The sequence below is a fragment of the Bos indicus x Bos taurus genome, chromosome 19, assembly GCF_003369695.1.
Source record: "Bos indicus x Bos taurus breed Angus x Brahman F1 hybrid chromosome 19, Bos_hybrid_MaternalHap_v2.0, whole genome shotgun sequence".
NCBI lineage: Eukaryota > Metazoa > Chordata > Mammalia > Artiodactyla > Bovidae > Bos > Bos indicus x Bos taurus.
Genome location: NC_040094.1, coordinates 56,324,871 through 56,338,195, shown reverse-complemented (window position 1 = coordinate 56,338,195; position 13,325 = coordinate 56,324,871). Strand labels below are relative to the sequence as shown.

General features: G+C 49.7%; 1 long non-coding RNA gene across 2 annotated transcripts; it reads right to left on the bottom strand.

The window, feature by feature from the left end:
- Window positions 1-1,249: 1,249 nt before the first annotated feature.
- LOC113878391 lies at window positions 1,250-9,748 on the bottom strand. Of its 2 annotated transcripts, none has more exons than XR_003506977.1 (4): window positions 8,562-9,748; window positions 3,430-3,560; window positions 3,264-3,326; window positions 1,250-1,744 (listed from the first exon to the last, which is right to left on the bottom strand). It is a non-coding gene; the product is annotated as an uncharacterized LOC113878391 (long non-coding RNA). The 2 variants fall into 2 exon arrangements; XR_003506978.1 differs by lacking the exon at window positions 8,562-9,748 and adding an exon at window positions 6,618-8,525.
- Window positions 9,749-13,325: the final 3,577 nt, after the last annotated feature.

Below are 13,325 nucleotides of genomic sequence, written 5' to 3'. Positions count from 1 at the left end.
AAATAGGACCGATGCTGAAGCTGAAGCTCCAATACTTTGGGGACTTGATGCAAAGAACTGACTCACTGGAAAAGACCCTGATGCTGGGGAAGATTGAAGACAGGAGAAGGGGAGGACAGAGGATGAGATGGTTGGATGGCATCGCCAACGCAATGGACATGAGTTTGAGCAAGCTCTGGGAGCTGGTGATGGACAGAGAACCCTGGCGTGCTGCAGTCCGTGGGGTCACAAAGAGTCAGACACAACTGAGTGGCTGAACTGAACTGAAAAATAGGCCCTGTCTCTTATAAGAAGCCCCTTGAAGGGCAGGAGGCACGTGCTCATAATTGTGAGCAGCTGCTATTGTTAACCGCTATTGCTGTTACTGTTATCATAGGAGGACCTCAATGTCTCCTCAACTTTGAGCCAGTCTCTCTACTTGCTCTCAGCCCAGAGGAGCTCAGCTTTGATTCCTAGCCTCCCTCCTCTGCTGCAGCCTCGCCCCTGGCCCTGTAGCTCGACTGGGGTGGGGGCAGGCAGAGTCCCCTCCACCCCAGGTGCCCACTTCTGCAGGACGTCTCAAGCATGTGCCCTGCAGCCGGGCCCAAACCCCTGCACCTTCCTTTCCCAGAGGCATCTATCCTCAGGACCCAGCTAACTGGTCCCCCGAGTGTGTGTGGGCCCGACTGACGCCCTGCTGGTGCCCAGTCACTCCGTCCTGGCCTTCCCACCCCTTGGTTGGGGTCTGGCTGCCCAGGTGCCCCTGTTCCCTCCTCTGGATGCTGATGTTCTGGCCTAGCCTCCTGCGGTAGACTAGACGAATAAAATCATTGGTGGGGGCGCAGGGGCGGTGGTGAGATCTCGGGTGAGCTCCAGTGTCCAAATGCCCCTTTCTTAGCCCTGAGCAGGCTCTTATTCCCCCCAGACCCACCCCTGGGAGAGACGTGGCTGGCCCAGAGGAGCCAAGTTTGAAGTGAGACACCAGCCAGGGGTGGGGGAGGCAGACAGTGTCTGGTCCCTGTGGGGACCAGAATCAGACAGTGATGTTGGTCCCAGGGTGGGCCAGGGCCTTGGCTTTTTATGAAGCTCCTGACCCCCACCTTCCTGCTATTTATCACTGACCCGGATGGGGGTGGATGGTAAGGAAAGAGGGGGAGGGACTCGGGGGTGCTGTGGACCATCCAGAGAAAGGCACCTCTACTCCTCCCCATCCCCCAGGCCTAGCGGAGTGGGGGTCAGGCCAAAGCTGGAGGACTGCGCCTCACGGCACATGCAGGGGCCATTTATTTATTGTGCACCACCACATCCACATCCGGGGAAGCTGCGGGGTGCAGACGACTAGACCAGGGCCCACATGCAAAGCTTGGGACTCCATAGGGTAGATGGGATATCAGAGGGGGAAGGAGAGGGCAGCGAGCCATCCTGAGTCCTTCCCCTGATCCAGGGGCTATAACATGTTATTGCATGTAATACTCAAGACAACTCCGGAAGTGGTACCATGATTATCGTCTCCTTTGTAGGGATGAGAACACTGACGCAGTGAGAGATGTTGATGGAGCAACTGGTATTTGAACCTAGTCCCCATCTGACTCTAGCTTCTGGCAAATGCTCAGCCCAGGAACTCCAAGGAGAGTCTGCAGGAGACCCCAGGAGGGGAGGGATTGCAGTGGAGGTTGACGTCGTGGATGGTCCCATGGGAACGTCTCCCTGCCCCGACACATGGGGCAGGGATACTCATCACAGCATTGGCTGCAACAGCAAGCACCTGTTGGAGAGAAGGCTGTTAAATAGAAGAGGGGGGATTTGTGCTAATGTCACCCAGTTATTTTTTTTTCTGATCTTTTTCAACTGTGTGCTTTTCTTCCCCCCCCCAGTCACACCACATAACATGTAGGATGTTAGTCCCCAAGCAGGGATGGAGCCAGTGACCCCTGCATTGCAAGCGCAGTGTCTTAACCACTGGACTGCCAGGGAAGTCCCTCACCCAGCTGTTAAAAGCAGGGAGCCCACCTCTCTCTATGTTGATTTGGAATACATCCAAGTTACATGTTAATATATAAGTATAGCTATAATTCCATTTGTTGTTGTATAGTCACTAAGTCATGTCCAACTCTTTTGCAATCCCACGGACTGTAGCCCACCAGGTTCTTCTGTCCATGGTAGGTTCCCAGGCAAGAATAAGAGAGTAGGTTGGCATTTCCTTCTCCAGGAGATCTTCCTGACCCAGGGATCAATCAAACTCAAGTCTCTTGCATCTCTTGCATTGGCAGGTGGATTCTTTACCACTGAACCACCAGGGAAGCGATAATTCCATTTACCTACATTTAAAGAGAATGTACATATATATGCTGGTAGATCCACATAAACTTCTGGAAGTGTGTTTGTGGAGTGACCTTGCATTTGAGGGAGGGGAATTAAGAGAAGAGAAACAGAGACTTGTTTTTCATTTCATACCATATGCATGCATTAATTTTCTAACTAACCAAAAAGCACAGTCTAAGCTTTTCTTTTAATACGCCTAAAGATATAGGAAAGATCTTGATAGGGAGGAATGAGGAAAGGACAGTCCAGGTGGAATGAACAAGCAGGAAGACACAGGGGTGATTCTGGGGGAAAACTTCTGGTTTCTGGGGTGGGCTGCATCACAGGACATGTTGGGAGGATGGTGGACAGCAGCAAGACTGGGCAGGCAGGTGGGCATGTGCTGGAGACTCTGAAGGATCAGGATAAAGTGTTTTTATTTTATCTTGTAAGTAATGGAGGTTGGTTTATTTTTTATTTTTTGGCTGTGCTGTGAAGCATGTGGGATCTTAGTTCTCCCACCAGGGATCAAACCCACGCCCCCTGCACTGGAAGCATGGAGTCTTAACCACTGGACTTTCAAGGAAGTCCCAATGGTGGGTTTTTGTTGTTGTTGTTTTTTTTTTTTTTTAATCCGGGCAGAGCGGGGCCGAGCCCCGGCTGCCCTCGCTTCCTGCAGCCCCTGCGCGCCACCCGGGCCCCGGCCCTCACACCGCGCCCCTCGCCCGGCAGCCCGAAGCCAGCGCGTCGAGCCTGCTCGGACACGCTCGAGGCTCCGAGGCCCGGCCCTTGACCCCCTCCTCCAAAAGGACCGGACCCAGGAGTCGCCGGGAAGCTGGAGAGGGCGAGCGGGTTCGGAGAACGAACTGGGAACTCCGCCCGGGCCGCGGCGAGAGCGCGCAGTGCTTTTACCCCGGGTGCCCGAAACCCCACCTGTTTTTTTTTTTTAATTGAGAAATTGCATTCTACTATTTTATACTCACATAGCTCTCTGTGAAAGGGGGCTTTGTCAGACATGTTTACATTTTTCAATCTTGACAGCGATCCTGCAAGGTAGGTCAGGGCGAGTTTTACAATGAGGAAACAGGCTTTGTGAGTAAAGACCACACACTCAGTTTTAAAATGAGAAGCTTTGCCCTTTGTACGCACCGCTTTGCAGGAAGGCAGCAGAGAGGAGAAACCACCGACCAACCCAGCAGAATGACAGGCTTCCTTTCACGTCTGAGCAATCCCAAGGCTCCCTCGTGACATTCAGATCAAGGAGATGAGACATCGTGACCCTTGGGAGAGAAGGGCAAAGGACCTTGAAGTCATCAGTTCGCAAACTCAAAAAAGCTCTGATGACATACCTTTCCTGGGGAGTAAAATATTAGCGGTTTCTTTGTTAGTCATAGCTAGGATTTAAACTAAATTTCTTTTTCTTCCTACAGGCTCATTTATTTTTATTTTATTGGAGTATAATTACTTCCCTGGTGACTCAGGCAGTAAAGAATCTGCCTGCAGTACCGGAGACCCAGGTTCGATCCTTGGGTCAGGAAGAGCCCCTGAGAAGGGAATGGCAACCCACTCCAGTATTCTTGCCTGGAGAATTCCACAGACAGAGGACCCTGGCGGGCTACAGACCATGGGGTCTCAAAGAGTGTCAGACACGACTGATCGACTGACACACGTAATTACTTTACAGTGCTGTGTCAATCTGCTGTATAAGGAAATGAATCAGCAATATGTATACATATATCCCCTCCAATTTTTTTTAGAACACAATGAAGTTCTATTGAATGAAGGGATATGTCTACTTTCTTGTTGAGGTTCAGAGAGGTTTAGGGCTGTGCCTAAGGCCACACGGCTGGTGGAGCCCAGAGGAGAGTGCTGGACCCAAGTCCTACACTCTTTCCAGCTCTTTCCATGGAGCACACAGTAACAGACTGGTTTGGATGAAGATGGGGAGGCCAGTGAAGAGGCTGCTAAGAGTCCAGGGACCGGAAAGGGGCGGGACCTGGAGACCCAAATGGTGGAGTGTGTTGAGAAAGTCATCCTCTCTCTTCAGAATTTAGCCAACACAAGACCCTAGAGTTCCTTTCCGTTTATGCTCTAGGTTTACCTCCCCTCACCCACGGGCTCCATAGGACAAAGTCAGGAAAGAATGGACTTCGGTGGGTGAAACGGAGGGTTTTTCCAGAGAAGGGAACCAGCATCTGCCTCCGCTTGCTGCTGGCATTGATGGTGCAGGGCCGCCACCTAGTGTCGCTAAGCGGTACTGCACCAAGGGATGCCACCTGTGGTCAAAAGGACGCAGGGAGATTTCCTTTCCTCTGTATACACTTGGCAGTTAAAGGTTACAGGCAGAAGGCCTCGGGCGCGCCTCTTAAGAGGACTAGTGAGTGTCGGTAAGATGCTAAAGCCTATGTAACTCTTCTCCCTGCCATCCTGAATGTCTTTCAGGTTGTCCTGTGACCCTCTACAGGGGTGCTTGAGGATTACAAGACCCCGGGCACCCCGAGAACTGCCTGCTGTAAGGCGAATGCAGAGAAAAAGAGAGTGAGGTGGGCAGTCAGGCAAGAAAAGGAAATTTATTAGAGGGAAAACGAGAGGGTGACTGGCCCTTGGGAAGAACCAGTGTCCTCCCGTTCTGACGGGGTCTTGCTTACACCCTGCCAATGAAGAATTCTCTGAAGGCATGGTTTATTTTTAGCCTGTAGCTGAGTCCTGTGGTCATGTAGCCAAAGGTCTGGAATCTGGTGGTCTTGTACCTTTCAGAAGGTAGACATCAGTGAGAAAACAGAAAGTCATTTGGGCAATTTGGTCAGTCTCAAGGGTCACTGTGATTTTATTCTTTGTTTGCGAGGTCAACATAATGAGCCATCTTAACAATGAGCCCCCATGTAGACCCTATCATTCCAGCCTTTTTGATTTAGGATAAGGGCCAACGGTCAGTCTTCTGTAACTGCTTCCTTCGGGACAGGGGCATCGTGGGGATGAGATAAGAAAAGGCTGGAATGTGGGTCAAGGGGATCTGTGTGGGGTCGAAGATTTTGATAATTTGAGTGAGTTAGAAGTAGCTTATGGATAGTTCGGCTGGTGGAGCCTTGTAAGCAGCCCTGAAGAAATTTTGAAAAAAGACACATTAAACGTGGGCTGAAAGTTAGAATAAGGGTAAGTAGAGGGAGAGGGCCTAGAAAGCGTAGGACCCAGGGCATCCAATTCCAATTGTTCAGCCAGTTTTCCCATGAATTCCTGAGGTGTTGGCGTGTTCTTGAGATTCTGGCCTGTTTGTCAGATTTCTTGCTGATTTCAACGCCTGATTTGCTGGTGTAGAAGCAGCAAGTTTCCTCCAAAAATAGACATAGGCCCCCGTTTTCTGATGTTAGAAGGTCTAACCCCCTTCTGTTTTGGAGGACCACAGCTGCCAGGGAATCTGGCTGGTTTTGGATAGTTATAAGGCTGGTAGCCATTTTTTCTAGGCTCTCAGTGAGGTCTTTAGAAAGGCTTTGGTAGTAGTTTAAAGAGGTTGTGAGTCCTGTGGTTTCTGTCCCAACCCCAGCTGCTGTTCCTAAACTGATCAACAGGGAAATGAATTGCCCGTCTGGGGTCAGTTATGAGTTAGCGGGATATGGAGGGTCTGATTGTTAGGGGCAATTGAAGTATCTGGGGTCAGATATACCAAGGTGTATGTTCCTGTCCAGTTAGCTGGAAGACATAAATGGGAAGATATAAATAGGCGGTGGCTCCACATGAGAAAAACATTCCAGCAGTAAGAAGACAACAGCTGAAATCGATAGCAAATAGGAGTCTTTCTGGGAACTTGTTAGTAGTCTCTGAAACTGACAGTGACCTCGCCAGCGTAGCCCCTACAAGAGGAGTAGAAGGGAGTCTCCCTGAGAAAGCGAAAGAATGTCCTGCAGTTCCCGAGACGTGGTAGACCGATCGGCCTGAACGGAAGGAGAGATGTGAAGTGTAATTACAGGGGTGCCATGCTACAGTTCCTAGTTGAGGGTGAGAATTGTTTACAGAGTTTTGTCTAGGAAAACAGAAAGGAGCCTGTTGTTGCAGAGGTGGTGGGTGTTAAGGAGCAGCAACCAGGCTAGATTGGAAGGTGGGTTGGGACAGTAATAGAAGCTTTGAACTTTGTGAGAAGGTCTCTTCCAAGAATAGGAGTGGGGCATTTGGGGAGTATGAGAAAAGAATGCAAAAATGGGGTATCTTGAAGTGTGCAAGGTAGAGGCTCGGTTATTGGAAAATCCCCACAACAGAGACCTGGGAGACCTTGGTTTTTCCGGAGTAGGCAGGCAGAGCAGAGTAAGTGGCCCCTGTGTCGGTGAGAAAAGAGATTGGCTTACCTGCCACTGTGAGAGTTACCCTGGGCTCCTTAGAGGTGGCAAGAGTCGGGGCCTGGAGCCCTGGGCACCTCTAATCCTCAACGGCGGGTCCAAGGAGGCTGGGCAGAGCTGGGTCAGAGGACTGCTGCTCGAGACCAGGAGGGGATGTCCGGATCCCTAAGGGGGATTTGGGCAGCCAACCTTCCAATGTCCCTTTGTGCCACAGCTGGGACACGGGCCTGGAGGGGGCCTTGGCTTTAGACGTGAGTGGGCCCGGTGGCCTTCTTTGCCGCATTTGAAGCAGGGCCCACACGGCTTCCTGCCTTTGTTGGTTGATGGAAATTTGGAGCCATGAAGGGCAGTGGCTAAAAGGTGGTATTTGGCCTTATCTCGTTGGGCCTTCTCTAGCTTTGCCTGTTTTTCCCGATTATTGAAAACCTTAAAGGCTAAATTTAAAAGGTCTTGTTGAGGGGGTTGAGGGCCTTCTGCCTTTTTTAGTTTCTTTCAGATGTCTGGGGACGATTGGGAGATAAAGTGGGTGATAAGGACAATGGTGCCCTCTGCTGAAATGGGATCAAATCTTGTATATTTTTGTAGGGCTTCCGTTAGCCTGGCTAGAAATTGTGCCGGGTTTTCGTCTAGCCCTTGAATTATTAGCCAAAGCTTATCAAAGATGATAGCTTTATGTTCTGCCTTTTGAAGGCCTACAATGAGGCAAGCAACCACGTGATGACAGGCTGCTGGCCCAGGTCTCCCTGCCTGATAATCCCAGGATCATCTCTGGGAGGGGACAGCCGTGACCCCTACAGGCTTTGTGTCGTCAGCCCTGTGTATCTCATCAGCTTGCAGCCGGGAGGTTGGCCATACTTGTTCCTTCTCTTCTGGGAGGAGGTGGAGGAAAGGATGATGTAAATATCATGCCAGGTTAAGTTGTAGGACTGAGTAAGATACTTGAATTCTTCTAGATAGTTATCCGGGTCTGAGGAGAAGGAACCAAGACGCTGCTTTTTGATTTGCAATAGATCGATAGATCAGTGAGGGAGGCTGGGACAGGAACCCAAACAAAGCCTTCTGCTCCAGCTGCTTCCTGGAAAAGAGGAGTCGGGCAGGGGAAGGAGCGGGGTCCTGAGGGGAAGTTTCCTGTTTTAATGTTGTTCAGGACTGGCTACGGGGAGGGCATCTACGGAGGTTGGGGTAGAGCCTTGGGACCCTCGGGATAGAGGGTGGGGCTGGGGTCTCAGAGCTTGCCTTTGGAACAGGCAGGGGAGGGGGTTTGAGGGAGAAGGGACCGTAAAGTGGAGGTTGTGGAACTGGATCTGGAGTGGCTACAAGGGGATTGGGAGCGACAGGGGGTGGGCTGTGGTCGGAAAGGTTGAAGGAAGAAGGAAAGTCTGAACAGGGATGGGAGACACTATATGCGGAGGATGTGGCCCAGAGTGGGCTGAGTATTTGAGAAGTAGAACAGGATTCACAGAGGGAGGGTCCAGAGTGGAGAGAGCGAAGAATGCCTGAACAGAAGGGATCTCTGACCGCTTGCAGAGGTTTTCGAGGTCGGGAGTTCCGTTTTCTGGCCATTGGGACCTGTTTTCAAGTCTGTAATGTGGCCAGTGTTAGAACAGTAAATAAGGCTTTTTGGTCTTATCTCCCATTGGAAGCCCAAGGCTTTTAGGTTTCAGAGAAGGCATCCTAGAGGAGTAATCCTTGAGGGCTGGGATTGAGAATTTCCCGTTGTGGCCGAATAGGGAGGTTAGATGAGGGTGAGAGAAAACAAGGAGAAAGGGCCCAGACAAAAGGTATCTCCATTCTCAGACCTTCTCAGAGAAGAATGATAGTCTGCTTTGAAATGGGTGTCCCCTATTTCAAAGTGAGGTCCATAGGTATCCTCCCGCCTAGCTCTAGGACTTGGAAATGAGAGCGGGGTTGGGGAGAGAGAGAGAGAACTCAGGATAATGGGATTTCACTCACCCTTGCAACTGAGGGATGAAATGTGGGCCAGTGTGTGGATGTCAGTCCAGAAGGCAAGTGGAGAGTCCTGTCCTGGAGCTCGTCTCGGTGTCTTGGCAAGGTCCGAGGGAGGGGGCCGCCGGAGGTGGGCTCGTGAGAGGAGCCCACCCTGTTGAGGTGGATCTTCCCTCCCAGAATGGAAGGCAAGGGTGAAGAAAAACAGAGCGAACTGGGAAGTCAGGCAAGAAAAGGAAATTTATTAGACGGAAAACGAGAGGGTGACTGGCCCTTAAAGAGAACCAGTGTCCTCCCTTTCTGACGGGGTCTTTCTTACACCCCGCCAATGAAGAATGCTCTGAAGGGATGGTTAATTTTTAGCCTGTAGCTGAGTCCTGCAGTCACGTAGCCGGAGGTCTGGAATCCAGTGGTCTTGTAGCCTTGAGAAGGTAGGCACCATCAGCAAAACAGAGTGTCGTTTGGGCAATTTGGTCAGTCTCAAGGGTTATTGTGATTTTATTCTTTGTTTGCGAGGTCAACATCATGAGCCATTTCTACCATGAGCCCCCATCAAGGACCGATCACCTGCTCCTCAGGGGAAGTATTAGGGTGTCCAATGTCCCAGGGCTAATTATACTCCAATGTTTAAAAAAAAAAAAAAAGTGAAAAATAAAATGAAAATAATGTATCCTTTGTAATTAATCGGCAACAGTTTGTAAACTCTTTTCCTGGGTTCTATGACCCTCCAGCAAATTATCAAACCCAAAGAGGGGGTCCTTGAAGCCTCTGATTGGTAGCCGAGTCAGATGGAAGTTGTAGGTAACCTAAGGACCCATGGCTTACAGTCTTGTGGGGCTGGGACTTTGAACCTATGGGGTCTCCGCTAACCCAGGCTGTTAGGGTCAGAATTGCCTGGTGTGAAAACCCACACATCTGGCGTCAGAACTGTTGCAAGCGTAAGCAGAAGGAAACAGTGAGTGAGTGAGTTTTTCCTAAAACACATCCACACAGGGAAGTACCAAAGAGCACGCGTGAAGAATGTGGCAGGGCTCCACCCACTGAGACAGAAAGACTTCTGCTGTAGATAATTGTTTGCACATCCCCCCTTTCATATAGCGAAACCTAACTCCTAAGGAGAGGCTTTGGAGGTGGGGCTTTTTAAAAATAATTAGGTCATGAAAGCAGAGCTCTCCTGCATGGGATTGTTGTTGTTATTTAGTTTCTAAGTCCTGTCTGACTCTTCTGCGACCCCTGGGACTGTTCACTGCCAGGCTTCTCCATCCATGGGATTCTCCAGGCAAGAATATTCCTTCTCCAGGGGATCTTCCTGACCCAGGGATCAAACTGATGTCTCCTGCACTGGCAGGCAAGTTCTTTACCACTGAGCCACCAGGGAAGCCCTATGCATGGGGTTAGTGCCCTTGTATTAAGAGGGCTTCCCTTGTGGTCCAGTGATTAAGAATCGGCCTTCCAATGCAGAGAAGGTGGGTTTGACCTGTGGTTGGAGAGCTAGGATCCCATATGACATGGGCCAACTAAGTCCGTGTGCCACAACTAGCAAGAAGCCTGCTTGCGGCAATGAAAGATCCTATGGGCTGGAACTAAGGCCTGACACCACCAGATAAATACGTACATATGAAAAGAGCCCCCGCCCCGAGTTCCCTTGCCCCTTCTGCCACAGGAGGATACAATGAGAAGTTTGCCAACTTCTCACCCCAGAAGAGGGCTCTTTCCAGAACCTGGCACCTGATCTAAGACCATCTGCAACACATATTAAGATATTCAAAGTGAAAAAGCAAGTTGCAAAATAATGCCTCAAGTATGATTTTGTTTAGCTAAGATGTGAGTGTGTGTATGTATGTGTGTGTGTGTGTGTAAACACCTGGATCCCCTCACTATCAGCCCAGGTCTCAGTTTGGGAATAAGAAATTGAGCACATGGGGACTTCCCTGGGGATCCAGTGGCTAAGACTCCATGCTGTCAATTCATGGTTCCCAGGTTTGATCCCTGGTCATGGCACTAGATCCTGCATGCTGCAACTGAGACCCGGTGCAGCCAAATAAATACATAAATATTAAAAGAAGAAGAAGGACAAGAAGTGATGCTGAAAGCTCCGCTTCTCTGTACACTGGTTCCAAATCGAATCTTGGAGACAGAGTTTTGGGTGATATAAAAAAGGATAGCTTTATTGCTTTGCCAGGCGAAGGGGGACACAATGGATTCATGTATCCCCATGTATCCCAACTTGGACACACTGAGAAGCTTTATATTAATTGCCCAAAAGGGGCATGATCAGCTTGTGGACATTATTCTGATGGGTTGGTGGTGAGGGAAGTAGGAGTCAGCATTGTCAACCTTTGGGTCCAACTGGTTGGGGGGCTCCATACTTGTGGGCAGCACATGACTTCTTTAATCATGGACTTCTCCCACCTGGAGGGGGGTTTAGTATCTGCAAAACAGCTCAAAGACATTGTTGTGTGTGTCCCTTAATGAAGAAACAGGATCTTGTCCCAGGGCTGCTCTTGACTGTTTCTCCTTGGTCTCCCATCCTCTCCCCTTATCAACAACTGCTTGAATCTGCCCATTGGAACAGGAAAGATCATGGAGGCTGAATAAAGGCAGTTTCCTGGAATCAAAGAAGTGGGGGAACACAGAAAGGCCTTGTGCCCAGAAGCCCACAGGGTCCTGCATGCTATCAGAAGAAGCTGAGCACATGACGTCTACAAACACTTGCTGTCTCCCACCAGCTCCCCTCACTCTCAGATCCAGGGTCCATAATCCACTTCCTTAACCAACTCCCCTCCCTCCCCGGCCATCAGCTGCTTCTTCTGTGAGATCTCAGGACTCATCTGGGTCTGAACTGGGGCCACATGATTAAGAAAGTGTTGCTGGGCGGAGACAGGCTGCACACGTGACAGGGCAGAGGGACAAGGGAGCTTCTGGCATCCCTCTGATAAGGACACTAGTCTCATCAGAATGGCTCCACTCTCATGACCAATCACCTCCTAAAGGCCCCACCTCCAAGTACCAGCACCTGAGGGGTCAGGTTTCAACATATGGATTTTTGGAGGGGACCCTATATCCTGGCTTCAAAATCACTGCAGATGGTGACTGCAGCCATGAAATCAAAAGGCAATTGCTTCCTGGCAGGAAAGCCATGACGAACCCAGACAATGAGTCGTAAAGCAGAGACATTCCTCTCCCGACAAAGGTTTGTAAAGTCAACGCTGTGGTCTTCCCAGTGGTCACGTACGGTTGTGACAGCTGGACTGTAAAGAAGGCAGAACACCAAAAAATTGATGCCTTCGAACTGTGGTGCTAGAGAAGACTCCTGAAAGTCCCTTGGACAGCAAGGAGATCAAACCAGTCAGTCTTAAAGGAGATAACCCTGAATATTCACTGGAAGGACTGATGCTGAAGCTGAAGCTCCAGTATTTTGGTCCTCTGATGAGAACAGGCGACTCACTGGAAAAGTCCCTGATGCTGGGAAAGATCGAGGGTGGAAAGAGAAGACAGCGTCAGAGGATGAGATGGCTGGACAGGATCACTGATGCAATGGAAATGAACTTGGGCAAACTCCAGGAGATGGTGAGGGACAGGGAGGCCTGGCATGCTGCAGTCCATGGGGTTGCAAAGAGTCGGTCACGCCTGGCTAACTGAACAGCAACAGCAATAACCTGGATTCTCCCCTGAGCTGTCAGAGTGAGTGCAGCCCTGCCCACACCTTCCTTTTGGACTTCTGGCCTCCAGACTGTGAGAGAAGCAGAAAAGTTTCTGCTTTTTTAAGTTGCCCAGTTTGTGGTCATTTGTTCTAGAAGCCCAGGAAACCAACACATTGAGTTATTCAAGTTCTACAACAACCACCACCAAAACCACACCACCAGCTCTAGCTCTGACTCTCCTTGTCAGAGCTTCTTGCACTCCTTTAAGAAGCCCAGCTTATTAGTAGATAGGGTAGGGGGTCCCCAGAACCAGGCATTGCTTTCTTGACAGAAGAGATGCTATTTTTGGCTAAAAAGTCATTTTTGTGATCTAAGCCTGGCCACAGTGCTTGCTGAACAGGTTTCAGTAACTAGTGATTTTAAGAGAACAAAAGGATGCAGGCAAGGGACTTCCCTGGTGGTTCAGAGGTTGAGACTCTGCACACCCAATGCAAGGGGCCCAGGTTTGATTCCTGGTCTGGGAGCTATATCCTGCCTGCCACAACTAGGACCCAATGCAGCCAAAAAAAAAAAAAGTTATCAGGCAAGAGAAGTAATAATAGCAAAGATAATAAATCAGTTGTAAAGACTTTGGGTTTTGTTTCAATGGTAAAGATTAGCTTGGAGCCCTTTCTTGAACTGTTTTACAGAATTTAAACCCCTCAGCCACAATGTCAACCAGAACCTCAAGAATGATGCTGGTGACCTTTTCTGACCCTCATGACTTCAATCAGCTAAAGTTTGGTCTCTATTGACCTTTGCCCCAATTCGATGCTTCATTTTCCTCTGCTCCACCCCCCTTTATGAATATATATAACCACTCAACCCCACCCCTTCATGAATATACATATATCACTCAACCCCACCCCTTCATGAATATACATATATCACTCAACCCCACCCCTTCATGAATATACATATATCACTCAACCCCACCCCTTCATGAATATACATATATCACTCAACCCCACCCCTTCATGAATATACATATATCACTCAACCCCCCACCCCACTTCATGAATATACGCATACCCTTAGCTTAAAAAATGTCCCCATTTTTGCTGCTTTGGGAAAGATTCCCCAGTGT